General features: G+C 34.6%; 1 pseudogene; it reads right to left on the bottom strand.

The window, feature by feature from the left end:
- Positions 1-9,932: 9,932 nt before the first annotated feature.
- Positions 9,933-10,979, bottom strand: LOC142869933 (histone-lysine N-methyltransferase SETMAR-like; annotated as a pseudogene).
- Between the last annotated feature and the right edge of the window lie 4,072 nt (positions 10,980-15,051).

Below are 15,051 nucleotides of genomic sequence, written 5' to 3'. Positions count from 1 at the left end.
ATTGAAAGTAAATAACCTGTGATTTCATTAGAATCTAGATTCTGTTCAGGTAGAGACCATGGCTTATAATTTTTTCTCAACCTATAATTTCCTCATTACTATATTTACTTATTGATTTCTATGCCCTTTGTACCAACCTCATCCATCCACTCCTTCCTTTATTTCTTAAAGCTTTACATTATGACGTATTAATAATTTTAAATGCTTCAGCCCACAATTTTATCCCATGTTTGTGGTTGGTCTTCTCAGAACATGTAAACAGCACAGAAAAGCTGAGTATCATTAAAATCAGCTATTCTTGTAAAAACCAGGCATTTATGGAAAATTTCTTTGTGCCTAGGTCAATCTATGTCTTTGCTCATTTGACTGGTTAACACAGGCTTCTATAAATTCTTGTCCAAGGATAAATCTAAATCATTTTTAATAGTTATTGCCAATGTTTATGTGAGTGCTCTGCCATAGGAACTAAAATCTATACCAATAAACCTGTATCCCCATGGTGTGGGACATCTTACCCACAACTGGCTTCTCCAACAGACTTGGGCACCTAGAATGATTTAGCCTCAAAGTCCTAACAATTGATTACTGTGATTTCCTGCTATTGATTATTAACAGATGGAGGAAGAGTCACAATCAAAATGGTTTAAATGAAAGATTGAAAAGGAAATAAAAAAGTATTCATCAATATGTTAATTTATTACTTATTTTAAAAAATACGGACTATTCTGACAAACATCTGAAATTGATGAAAAGTAGTTATAAACCTGTCGATTTTATTCTTCCATCCAATTAAATCTTCTAATGTTTAAGTCTGTACATCTTTAATTCTTTAACGTGTGCCATGTTACTTATATAACCTGTTTTGGATCATTAAGATTTCCTTGCTTCACTTCCCAGCTCCACCTGAATCCTTGGCTGAATTGTTCAGTCTGCATGCCAGTGTATATTTAAAGAACACACATGTTCTATTCTTAGCCAAATTTCCCTTTAGCTAAATCCAACCCTTCTCTTTGATTTATATTTATTAACCATGCCCATGACATGACCAAGTATTTTTAAGTAAGTAAAATAAATAAAGTAGGAAAGAAATAAATTAAGCACAAAAGGCAGGATTATATCATCTTGCAGACCTGACTTTAATATAAGAAAGCCAGCTATAAAATTTCAGAAAACACTAGGAAATTGGCCAGTGGGTCTTTAGTTATCACTCTGACACCTAAATGATAGAATTTATATTATTGGTCAATTAAACATTAACATTGGTAGTGTGATGTATCTGATGGACTGATTGTTATTTTGAAAAGAAAAAAATAATTCTGTTGATATCAGAGAAAATTTGACATATTGTTCCTATCACTTTGGGATTTTACATTCTTACTCTTAGGGCCCTGAAGCTTTCTGCCAGGCCAAGTGAATGGATATCCGTGCAGGTTGGCTTCTACAGGAAGCTGAATGTGAAATGAGATTAGCATACCTGAGATACTAAGTAATACACTTGGGATCAATATTGATGAAGAGAAAGAAAAGAAGCAGAAATTGACAGAGACGTTGAGCTCTGATACAGTTGCTGTGAAGGGCCTATGGAGTTTACTGAAGTTGGGATGACCCTGCAAACTCTTCATGAGTTGAGGCAAGAGACCCCATGTCAACCAGATATGGAATGTGGACTGCCCAGGAAGGTTATATGGCCTTGGAAGAGGCAGCACACATCAGCTAAGACAATTCAGAAGAACTTCCATAGCTAAGACCTAACAGCCAGCAGCAAAGCCAGCAGCAAGAATATTAAGTCCTTCCATCCTAAAGGAGGATCTGGGTAGTACATCATATCATCTGCTCAGATATCTTTGCAAAACAATATGAAAAAAAAGTCTCCAGGAATCAATGTTACTATTCTACTTTGTAGCTGAAGCCTAAAAGTAGTTTTGATAGGTATTTCCTCTCATTTGTTTCTCCAATGAAATATAGCTGCCCAAATAACAACACATTAAGTCATTTATATATATGAACTAGATATATCTGTTTTTTTTTTTTTTTTTTTTTGAGACAGAGTCTCGCTTTCTTGCCTAGGCTAGATTGAGTGCCGTGGCGTCAGCCTAGCTCACAGCAACCTCCAACTCCTGGGCTCAAGCGATCCTGCTGCCTCAGCCTCCCGAGTAGCTGGGACTACAGGCATGCGCCACTATGCCCGGCTGATTTTTATATTATATATATTAGTTGGCCAATTAATTTCTTTCTATTTTTATGGTAGAGACGGGGTCTCGCTCAGGCTGGTTTTGAACTCCTGACCTTGAGCAATCCGCCCGCCTCGGCCTCCCAGAGTGCTAGGATTACAGGCGTGAGCCACCGCGCCCGGCCAGATATATCTGTTTTGTCCCTCTTTAAGTAGAATGATGATGTTCTTAATGGGCATATCTTTGAATGGACATATTATAATGGTGTAGGGGAGGAAGAATCTCTAAGATAGAAAGTAAAGGAAGGTCCTTTCAAATGGTACTTTGCATAAGTATCTGTAATAAATAATTCTTGAATAAGTCATTCAGAATTAATCAAAGGTTATATGTGTTATAAGAGACCCTAAAAGATACTCTCTAAAAACATTTAATGCTTGTCTAAATGAAATTTGCATTTTTAATCTTGGCTATGCTTTAAAATAGCAATAGTGGAAGAAGCATGGTCCATATTTAGAGGACTGAATCATCCATCTATCTATCCATCTATTAAATAAATATTTGCTGAGCACGTATCATGTGGCTGTATCTATGCTAAGAGCTTGGGGTACACACTTATTAGTCACTAGCACAAGGAGCTTACAGTCTAGTACCCGTGAAATAAAAAAAAAAAAACCTAAAAAGTAGAGGAATTGTAGTAGAGGCCTATGCAAGTTTTAGTGGTGATTAGGAAAGCTGTGTGGGAAAGAAGAAAGGCTGGCACTAGAACTGGATATTAAATAATATACAATTGTTATTACACAGATAAGAGGGAATGTTTGAGTTAAAATAAATAGAATGTGTAAAAATAACTCTCTCTGATCCCTGTAAGTTATGGTTATTTAAATGTTTGTTTTCATATTAAGCATATTAAAATAATCTGTCAGTGCATTCTACTCATGAGACAAAATACAACCCTATGGGTGCATTCTAGTGGAATCTTCTATGTAGAATAGTTGAAGAATCTCTACCAAATGGCTTTCACTTTAGTTTTACTGACAACTGTTATACAGAATCCTTCTCAGCTATAAGTTGGGAAGTGCGTCTTTAACACCACCCACTACATCTCAAGTTTCCTCATCTGAACAATGAAGAAATTTGTTTGAATCGTGGCAATGGTTCCTTTGAGATTCAGGATCCTGTGAGTCTACTTTAAATCCACATAAAGCAGGTTTTACATCTCTCTTTCCCTGAGGAAGCCTGCATTTGGCCTCTTCTGACTCATTCTAACTGACATCAGTGAAATAATGTAAAATCATGGATTGAACAACACTGTAGGATGTATCTGAGTATGTATCATTTGATTCCACAAAAGAAAACCTCATAATTATTTTTAAACTATTTGAAGGTATTCAGAGATAAGAAGCAGAAAGTCTAGGTCTCTACTCAGTGGTTTTGTCCTCTACTTTTGTTTTCCAGCAGCTGTAGTGACACTTGTATTCATTGAATTATATTGCAATTATGGGAAAAAATGGTTTCTTTAAATTTATGAAAGCGATTAGCAGAGTAAATTTTGTATATCAACACCCTACATAATACACTTAATGACCTGTGTAAGGAAGGAACAAAAGAAGGAAATAAAAAGAAAGAGAAGTGAGCAAAGCAGAGAGAGAAGGAGGGAAAGTCAGGGAGGAAGGGGGTGGAAGAAATAAAAAGAAAGAAAAAAAGAAAAGGAAAAAGAAAAAGAAAAACTTGATGAACAGTAGATGTGTGAATTTAGGAGAAGTTGAAGGAATCATTTCTGGACTTTTGGATAAATTCACTTTCATGTGCTTTACTTTTTTTTTCTCAGTAGATCTTAAAGCATGTTTTATTATGTAAAAAAATGGTAAAACCAAGAAGATTACATGTTTCCCTCTTTTCTTTTAAATCTTCATGGGCCTGGATTTATAGCAGAACTTATTTTTTGGCTTAGATTTATTTATTTATTTATGTATTTATTTATTTATTTATTTATTATAATTTCAGAATATTACAGGGGTACAAACGTTTTGCTCACATAAATTGCTTTTGTACCATTTGAGTCACTAAGTGTGCCCATCTCCCAATAGTGTGCATTGTATGCGTTAGGTGTGAATTTACCCATCCCTGTTCTCCCTTCTCATCTGCTTGATTTCCAATGAATGTTACTTCCATATGTGCATATAAGTGTTGACAGATTAGTTCTAGTTTAAAGGCAAGTACCTGTGGTGTTTGTTTTTCCATTCTTGTGATCCTTCATGTACGAGAATGTTCACCAACTCCATCCAGGTTAATACAAGAGGTTTAGTTCAACTTTTTTATGGCTGAATAGTACTCAATGGTATATATACACACCATATTTTATTAATCCACTCATGTATTGATGGGCACTTGGGTTGTTTCCATATCTTGTAGTGGTAGCCATCAGTAATGTCAACTTTAATATGTTTAAACATGGTTCTTTAGAATACCTTTATTAATATATACTCTTAATACTTCTCGACTTGGTTATTTTTTATCAATAATTGATATTTTTGAAAGGAAAATATGGATGGATTTTTTCAATCTACATATCTAAAGTAAAAATTAATAAGTTGAATAGTTCTTTACATTTAGCCAGAGTTCAGTTAGGCATTTATAGATGAGAAAACCTCTCTCCAAACTCACAGATTTTATGGACAGATTATAAGACTCATGTACATTTTGATCTCAGTATAGGGCTAGAATCTATAGAGTTCAGAGGCCTAATATATGTATATCATTTTTATCTCTAATAGACTGAGATATGTTAAATTAAGAGGAGCATAACTTCTAATGTCATCTTTAACTGGTGCAATTAATCTTGTGATTCATTGTTAAACATCTGTGTCATAATGAAGAAACTCTGAGATAAAGCTTTAGGTTGAATTGGAGTAATAATGAAGATGTGGAGATTCATATTCATACAAAATGTTTCCCTGTTGGGCAAATATCTTATAAATAGTTATTAATTCTTGATCAGGTCCAAATTGATCTGTAATGTAACACAAACACTGTTTACATGCTCACATGAACTACACTTGGTTTTTATGAGCAAAAAAGTCACATACTCTTGATTCTACTCACACAAGCATTGCTCAAGCTTAAATCACACAGCTATGTTGCCTTTGTGAGTTTGGGCTGCTATAACAACACTATAGACTGAATGGCTTATCAATATTAGAAATTTACTTCTCACACATTTCTGGAGTCAAGATGCAGACATCAGCAGGTCTGGTGTCTGGTAAGGGCCTGCTTTCTTAGAAACAACTCTCTTCTCACTTTAACCACTTTAACCTCACTTTAAACCAAGGGTTAAAGTGAGAAGGGAAACCTATCTTCAAGAGGAAGAAGCAAAGAGTCTCTCTCCATCTTCTTTTTATAAGGGCACTGATCCTATTTATGAGGGATCTGTCCTCCTAACTTAATTACCTCCTAAAGGCCCCTTCTCCTCCTACTGTCTCCTTGGGGGTGAGGATTTTAATATATATATTTGGGGGGTACATAAACATTGAGACTATAGCATATGTGTACCCTTTTCTCAGTGTCCACAAGCTCTACCAGTGACATGGGAGACTTTGAGGTCTGTATTCAGTCTCCCATCTCTAGATTGCCTGTGCCAAAATTGATTCAGATATTAATGTCACAGGGCTATTTTGAACACATACATTCTTTAACTTAACAAAGCAATAGCATTTCTTAGCCACTTTGTTGTGTCAGATCAAGAAATAGCCATTATTTACTCCCCACAGATTATTTTTTTGTTATAAGGGCAAACATAACTGTAGAGTGGAGCAGCACGCATTGTCTTGCCCAGGTGATCAACGTTAACATCATCAATGAGAGAGACATATTTATCAGGTGCTCTTATAATGCCCTGAAAAAGGTACAACATCATTGATGGACCGTTCTGGCTGGGAATTCACAACCTGAATCTAAGAATAAGACATTATTAGAAGAAATTAGATAAGACTAACATGAGGAAAATAATAAAAATAATATCCTTTAAAATAATGAATGCAACTTATTCTCAAACAGTTAAGAAAATATTAATACAGACACATATAAGCACACACACCATGCAGAGAGTGAAGAAAAAGAGAAAGAAAAAGAAATGATGAAGCAAATCAGGAAAAATATTAACAATAGCTGAAATGGAATGAAGGTTATACTGTGTTTTTTATTTCAAAATATTAAGGGAGTACAAATGTTTTTGTTATGTGAATATCTCAAGTAATGCTTAAGTTGGCGCTTTTAGTGTGCCCATCAGCAGAATAGTGTTCACTGTACCTGATAGGTAAATTTTTATCACTCACTCCCCTCCCAGCCTCTTGACTTTTTGGTTTCCAATGTCCTATAAGTCTGTCTCTTTGTGTGTGTCCATTGTTTATCTCCCAATTATTAATGAGTACATGTGGTGTTTGTTTTTCCATTTCTGAGATAACTTCACTTAGGAAAATGGTCTACAGTTTTATCCAAGTTGCTGTAAAAGCTCTTATTTAATTACGTTTTGTGGCTGTGTGGTACCCTATACTAATTTTTTTAACTATTCTTATTATTGCACATTTTCTGAAGTTTAAAATAATTTTCAATTAAAAGCTTTAAAAATTGAAGAAAAAACTTTAAACAACTATTTGATTTTAAAGAAATGAACATGTAATACTTTGCTGAAATTTTAAGAAAAAATAAAGAAAAAAATGCTGAGTCATAGGAACAGAATTCAGAATGAGGGAGCATGATGTTATATATGTTCAAAATTACCATCGAGTGGATATTTAATATATGCCAGTGCTAGTGATTGCACTTTATTCACAGTCTCTCCTCTTACAGATGAAGAAGAAGAAACATAGGGAATTTACACAATTTACTCAAACAACTATGCAGAGATGCAAGCCGAGACTTGAATACAAGAATTTTGATTATATATATACATATATATATATATATATATATTCATTGCTTTTCTATTTTATCAAACTGTTATTCATCTAGTCTAAACTCTCATTTTACAAACAAAACGTGGGGTCTTAAGATATGAAATATTTGGCTAACATCACATGGTTCACTGGTGAGCTAGGTTAATATTGTGACTGACCAATTAATTAACTGGCTGTGGATGGAAAACAATGCAAGCAATGTAAATGAAATTGACCCAAGGTATTCAAATCCATCTGAATGGCCCAGGAAAACTCATATATTAACAATGGGAAATTGGTTTAAGTACATGATATTAGATTATCATTAAATATTCTTCACTCTTTTGAATAAGTAGGAATTCATCATTTATACCTTTTAGAGTAAATTCTGTTTATTAAAATATACACACAGAAAAGTACATAAATGATAAGTGGAAAGTTTGATTAGTTCTTATGAAGTGAATAACCCTCATTACTACCTCCTAGATCAAATAATAAATCAAAAAATAGAATGCTACCAGTACCCTAGAAGCCTCTGATCCCTCTCTCTTGCAAAAGGAAACTGTCATCCTTATCTCTGTCATTATAGACTACTATTTTATGCTTTATACATGCCATAATTGACATACAGAAACATAAACATTTTTGCACCAGTCTGTTTTGTTCAATATTTGTGAGAGTCAATCATGTTGTCTGTTGAAGTAATTTATTCATATTCATTATTGGAGAGCACTTCTTTGTGACTATGGTACCACGTATTTGTTCATTTTACTTTTTATGGGTTTTAGGGCAGTTAGGAGTAATATTACTGTACACATTCTTCTATGCATCTTTTGGTAAATGTATGTATGCATTTCTGTAAAGATTGTGCCTAGAAATAGAATAGTAGATATTACTCAGCAATTTTCCAAAGTGCTTGTATCAAATATTCCTTCAGACAGTGTAGGAGAGTTCCAGTTGCTCCAAATCTTCACAGACACTTAGAATTGTCTGCTTTTTTTGTTTATTATTTTATTTTAGTTATTTGGACTAGTACCTGGTAGAATTACATCAGGATTCTATTCACAGTTCTCTGATAACAAATAAGTTAAATGCTTTTGCAAATAATAATCAGCCATTTGGATATCTTTTAATTATAATAGGACTCTTTCTGCATATGAATCTTTTCTAGTTATATGTTTTATAAATATCTTCTCCTATTGCATGATTTTCTTTTTCTCCTTAGTGAGGTGTTTTGATGAACACAAGTATAAATTAACTTCAATGTATTCATCTTTTCCTTTCTGGTTAGTGACTATTATGCCCTATTTTAGAAACCTGTGCCTACTTCTGAGGTCATGAAAAACTCTTCCATTTTTTTCTTCTAGAGTTTTATTATGTTATCTTTATGCAAATGATGCAAATAGTTTTGGGAAATGGTGTAAGGGAATGATTTCTCAAAACTGGCTCCATTTCTACTGGGTTTACTAGTAGGACACCATCAGATGTTTCTTTGGAATTGATCTATCCTTTTACTGTGCTTCTTGTCCAGCCTGGTTGATAGCACAACATTAGCAAAGCTTATCAGGACCCTTTGACTTATCAAGGGGATGGAAAATGTGAACCTAGAGAAAAACATACCTGCCTGCCCATGCCTGAATATTGCTTCCTGCTAAAGAGTGGAAGGAAAATGTTACTGCCTCTGTGCTGGGATAATATTCTCTCCAGCAGAAATTTAAACTTTGGGCATAAAGTTAGTTTGAGCCAGGCAATATAAATATTCACTGAATCAGATAGCAAGCCTGGGAGCTGAATAATGAGGGCAGAAGGAGGTCTGCAACAATAATGAGAATATAAATTCAAGAAATACAAAGTGTTTGAAGGGAGCACTTCAAGCCCTGTCTGTGACTTGTGTGTAGAGTTTAATTTGACATAGTTATCTTTCATCCAAGCGTGGGTGTTACTTTGATATGGTTGGTTAGGCTTGTAATCAGACAAATTCCCATGCTAAAATGGACATTTATTCTTCCCCCATTTATTGAAAAATTTGCAGCTGTTCATTTACTTCCTACTTACACAGCATGCCTTCATCTAATTTTTAATAGTTTGGGTTTAAAATTTTGCCTCTCTTAATAGAATTAACATTATATTACTCCCTTCTCATTCTAATAATATGAACTCTTTATGCATGGCTGCAACATCTATTTATCTTTTTGTTTAATGCACAGTCCCCAAAGATTTCATATTCCTAACCTGTCTAGAGGTTTAAATGAAGGTATCAGCACTAGCATAAGGAAATTGAAGTGCTTTTACCTCCAGTGCTCCCTGAAGCTCACAGCAAAATTATTTTTCCTGACTTTTTTAGCCACTTGAGTTCTTCTTCTAGGTAGTCTCTTTAGTAAACATTTTCCATCCTTAGGGGCCATTTCACTACTTCCTGACAGTCAAGTGGTGCTCCTAATAACATAATAATTTTTGGGGGGGTAACATTAAATATCTACAGTTTCTTTTTTTTTAATTTTTTTACTCCAAATTACCTAAACCAATGTATGTGCTATGGGGATACTGAAACACCAAATTACAATGTAGGGATTAAAGACCATGTGAAAGATCATATGTAGAACATTTTGAATTTCAAACTAGACCTAAGCTGTGAAGCCATTTTGTCTTTGGTCGGCATGATTGGTTTATTAATTTATTTAATTTATCAATACTTGTAAAGCATCTAATGACAGATTCTCATATATAGACTCTACAAATTAACTAATTAAATATATTATGTTGCTGCAAAAGTAATTGTACTTTCAAACATGAATTTTAAATCATTATTACTAGGCTCAAACACACCTTATTAATCAAAATAGGAACCATTGCAATCAACACATTTCTGCCAACGAGAAATAAGTTTGTATATTCCTGTAATGTAAAAACTTAAACTTGGGGATATCAAAGGACTTTTAGAAAACATTATCTGCATCCTGCTGATTGTGGAAGCATTTTCCCTGCAAAAAGTTGTCAAGAGGCTTGAAGATGTGGTAATCAGTTGGCAAGAGGTCAGGTGGATATAACAGATGAGGCAAAACCTCATAGCCCAATTTGTTCAACTTTTGAAGTGTTCATTGTTCTACCTCCAGTCGGGTCGAGAGTTGTCATGGAGAAGAACTGGGTCCTTTCTTTTGACCAATGCCAGTGGCAGGCATTGAAGTTTTCGGTGCATCTCATAGATTTGCTGAGTATACTTCTCTGATGTAATAGTTTTGCTGGGATTCAGAAAGCTGTAGTGGATCAGACTGGCAGCAGACTCCCAAGCAGTGACCATGACCTTTTTGGTGCAAGTTTGTCTTTGGGAAGTGCTTTGGAGCTTTTTCTCTGTCTAACCATTGAACTGGTCATCACAGATTGTCATAGAAAATCCACTTTTCATTGCACGTCACAGTCCGATTGAGAAATAGTTCATTGTTGCATACAAGAAGAGAAGATGACATTACAAAATGACAATTTTTTTTTTCTTTTTTGATTTTTGGTCAGCTCATGAGGCACCCACTTATTGAGCTTTTTCACCTTTCCAATTTGCTTCAAATGCCAAATGACTGTAGAGTGGTCGATGTTGAATTCTTCTTCTGCAACTTCTCGTGTAGTCTTAAGAGGATCAGCTTTGATGATTGCTCTCAATTGGTAGTTGTAAAATTCCAGTGTCTGGCCACTTGTGCTCCTCATCTTCAAGGTCCTCAATGTCTTTGTAAAACTTCTTGAACTGCCAATGCACTCTATGTTCATTAGTAGTTCCCGGGCCAAATGTGTTGTTGATGGTACGAGTTGTCTCTGCTGCTTTACAACCCATTTTGAATTTGAATAAGAAAATCGCTCAGATTTGCTTTTTGTCTAACATCATTTCTATGGTTTAAATATAAAGTAAACAGCAAGTAATAAGTCATTAGCAAAAAAACCATAAAGCAAGAAATGCTCATTAAAATGATGTATAACGTTACCACATTTATTTAAGAATGTATTCCAATATCAAATGGCTAAATTCAACAATGCTAAAACCATAATTACTTTTGCACCAACCTTAATACCTAACAGACCTGTGAGGCAGGTGCTTTTATGGTTCACATTTTATAAATAGGGAAATGTAAGTACATTAAATAATGGAATAATTTGTACAAGGTTGCATACCTGAAAAATGGTGAAGCTGGAATTCAAACCCAGAAAGTCTGCCTCCACAGTTCATGTTCTTTAATTGTGACACTGATTTTAAAGCAGATCATGTTGGAGAAGAAGGAACTCAGCCTCCAGACTTAGCCTCCTCTCTTTACTCTGACCTTTGATGCCAGTTCTCAAATGGAGAATCCATTTTTTGTTTGAGCAGCTTTATTTCTGCCTTGTTCCTTATCTGATTCTCCTGATTTCTTTTACAAACTCTTCTAGAAATGGAAACGTATGTTATTTCTGTTCCTCCTTTCTACTCTATCCCAGAGAGAACAAAGTCCTGTTCTTGATCTCCAGGCTGTGTCTGAGGCCACACTTTCTATTATCTATGTCACAGATGAAATCTTTGTATCTATAGAGGGCCTGTGTGCTGTTATTTAGTTGTGTTTTAAGGATGCTTAACTTTGCAAATTTCTCTGCTACATTCACTCTAACTGCTCACCTGGATGTTACCAGCCATCTGCCACCATATTACTCAAATAATGTCTTCTATCTGCCTAACAATCTTCATCCTCTGCATACAGATAGACCAGTTGTATTGCTTGAGGATGGGGAAGGGGTAGAGGAGAGATAAAACAGAGACTTTTAATTCAAATGTTTAACCTACTACTTAGTGAGTGCCCTGGGCTAACTATCCTAATCTAATTCTCAGAACCTTGGCTTTTCCATTTATAAAATCCAGATAAAAGACTATGTGCATTCATTAAAATTCTCCTATAATGTTTGGCATGTGTTTTTATCATTTCTGGGGTTTGTCACCTCAAGTTTTCTCCTCACATCTAAAATAAAATATTCCATGGCAATCATGACTGTAATGTTAATAGCCTCACAATTTATGATCATAATATTGAATTAGAAGTGCATTGTTCAAGGGGAAGATTGTTTATGTATTTGTATGGCTGCTTTCTCTTCAGAGCAAGAATTTAGGAGATTAGTGTTAGGTTAAAACAAAACAACCCTGTGAAGTTGAAATGACTAAAATGTAATTTTCTACTATTCTAATTGGATAATTTAATAACTTCTATTTCTGTACACAGAAGCATTCAGTCTGCTTCAAAACTAAGGGCACTTTGAAGAATCTGAAAAAGCAGAAATCATTCACTTCTTCAACAAATTTTTGGTTAGATTTTTTGTGCCACAAAAGCTGTTTGAAAGATACAATAATACTGTTTTAAAAATAAAAATAGGGGCATTCCTTTCCTTCTTGAAAATTATAGTCGAATGATTAAGAAGGTACTTAAAATAAATAAATCAATGAAAAAGTGACAAATGTATATAATTATTATGATGGATAAAAGTAAGATACTTCACTAAGAGGCATTGTCTTTAGACAGGGTAATCAGGGAAGATTGTGAGGCTGTCCTATTTAAGCCTTGATCTTAGGAAGGAAGAAGATCAAGTCATTCAAAAGGCTGAAAGGAAGAAAACTTTTGGTCTTTATCTTATTAAACAACATTTGGTGCCATCTTTTACTTTCTACTTCCAAGAGACATGTTTTATTGGCTTCTGGGACACCACACCCACCTGAAGGTTGCTATCAAATAATAGCAACCAGGTACTCTGCTTTGTTTAAGCATTTATCCAATGGCTCATGAATACTATCATCATCTGAATTCTTGGAAACTTTAATTAACATATTGGTAATACTGCTAACATTTATGTTACTCAGACCCTTGAGCTCTCATCTCTTTCAGTGATTGTATCCTTCACCCTACCTAAGACACAGCATGCTCTTATTATCAACATTACCAATCCATTGTCTTAATTTTATGGATCCTATTCTGTGGCTAGCATCTCTGGCTTTTTAACCTTACCCCTCTCAGATCCTGATGCCAAAGATCCATGATCCTAACTGAACTATGTTCATAGTCCATCAGATCATTTTTGTACTCAATCTCTTTCTTATTAAGCTCAAAATCCAAGATAAAGCATCTTAGTCACTTCATTACATGTATTTTGAACTTTTTTCCTCCTCTCAGTTTATCCAACTTTCTTTCCAAAACCATAATCCTGATTAAATCCAGGAGATTTTATACTACACTATTTACAGGTTCATATATGTGGGGGGAAAAAAAAAAAACACAACCACATTGATTGGTCTCACTTTAAATTCAAGACAGCAGGCTACAGGTGGTGCCTTAAAGCTACCAGACATTCATACCACATATACTTAATTTATTCACTCTCCCAAGAATATACATATATGTTATTGACTTGAGAAAAAACTTACAGTATACTCTTAAGTGTAGAAAGTAAAAGGTAGTCTTACTAATAACATACCTAACAGGGGAAAATAAACTATCAAAAAGAGGGGGAAATAAACTCACAACACGTTTGCTCCTTTGAAGAAAAAACTCACAGTACAACTACTTTTTGTTTTAAACACCTGTGCCCTAACTGGTTATGTCTAAGAATTTCATTTTGATCACCTTGAAGAGCCCTAAGTGGACAGTAGGGATACGAGCTCTCTGTCAACTCTCGCCAGACGGATTTCAAGGACTGTGATAAGCTGGCCTCAAAGAGGAAAGAGAAAAATAAACACCTGCAACAGCTTCACTACTACTTCTGTTATCAGTCTGTTGAGACAGAGAGAGGGGGGGAAAAAAGCATTTTTAATCTTTAAAACTCCAGGCAACTTTCCCTCAGCTGCCCAGTATTTCTACTCTTTCAACAGTGTGTTGTGGCCACTCACTCTCTCTCTCACACACACACTTTTTTTTCTTTCTCTTTCTCTCTTTCTTCCTCTCTCTCTCTCTTTCTTTCATCTTTGATAAATAAATAAACTTTTACTTCTATACATGCTAATCACTGTGTGAGAACTCTTTCTCTCCTCATGTACAAATTTCACAGCCTTTCAGAAAGCAGGCGGTAAAACCAAATAAACAATCATATTTTATAGGATGCCATTTTTCTTGATATAAAGAATAAAGTTATTTTACTTTTTGCTTCTCTGAGTTTGATTTTGTTTCAAATGTGTACAAGAAGTAGTGGTTAATAATATTTCCATGTGAATGTGTGTACCTAAAAGGAAGTACCTGAAAGCTACACAAGGAGTGTTGCTCTCAGAGAGTGAATGGCTGAAAGAGACAAAAAATGCACAGAATATTACAAATCCTTCACCTAGTAAAAGTATACACAAACTGTACATGGGCTATTTACTGAGTATCAACTTATATCTCTGAGAGTCTATGAAAACACTGTAGTTAATTACAACATGTACCACAGCTTTAGTCCCTGTAATGAAATTGTTCCTTCCTACTAGGATTAGGATTTTTAGAGAGTATAAACTATTTAATGTTTTTCTGGTCTGCAAAATGCAACAGGGAATATGTGAAAAAAAAAAAGAGATGTGTTCAGACAATGGGATCTTAGTCCTTTCCCCATGACTAAATTAGCTCCAAAGATTTATTCTTTTGTTTCTAGATCTTCAAATCCTGGATAAGCATCAAGATTTAGGAATATGGTCCATTCTAATAAAGAGTAATAATTTTCTTCTGGAACATTCCTTCAGAGTTTATCACAGACTTACACTGAGTGTCTTTATCCTGTTTTCTTTCTGCTCTCCTGTCCTCTATAGACTCCTAGCATTCTAAATCCATTCTTATCATTTTGGTTTTTGTTTTCCTGCCATGCACAAAGCAATCCAGTACCTTCACATGCACTAGAATGTTGGAGTCATAATATTAGATGCTTTATAAATATTTGTATTTAAAGAATTTACAACAGCAAAAGTTTTATAGAGTTACAGGGGGACAAGAGTC

The sequence above is a fragment of the Microcebus murinus genome, chromosome 3 (assembly GCF_040939455.1).
Source record: "Microcebus murinus isolate Inina chromosome 3, M.murinus_Inina_mat1.0, whole genome shotgun sequence".
NCBI classification, from domain to species: Eukaryota; Metazoa; Chordata; class Mammalia; order Primates; family Cheirogaleidae; genus Microcebus; species Microcebus murinus.
The sequence above is the reverse complement of the archived record's forward strand: the minus strand, read 5'-3'. Positions and strand labels throughout refer to the sequence as shown.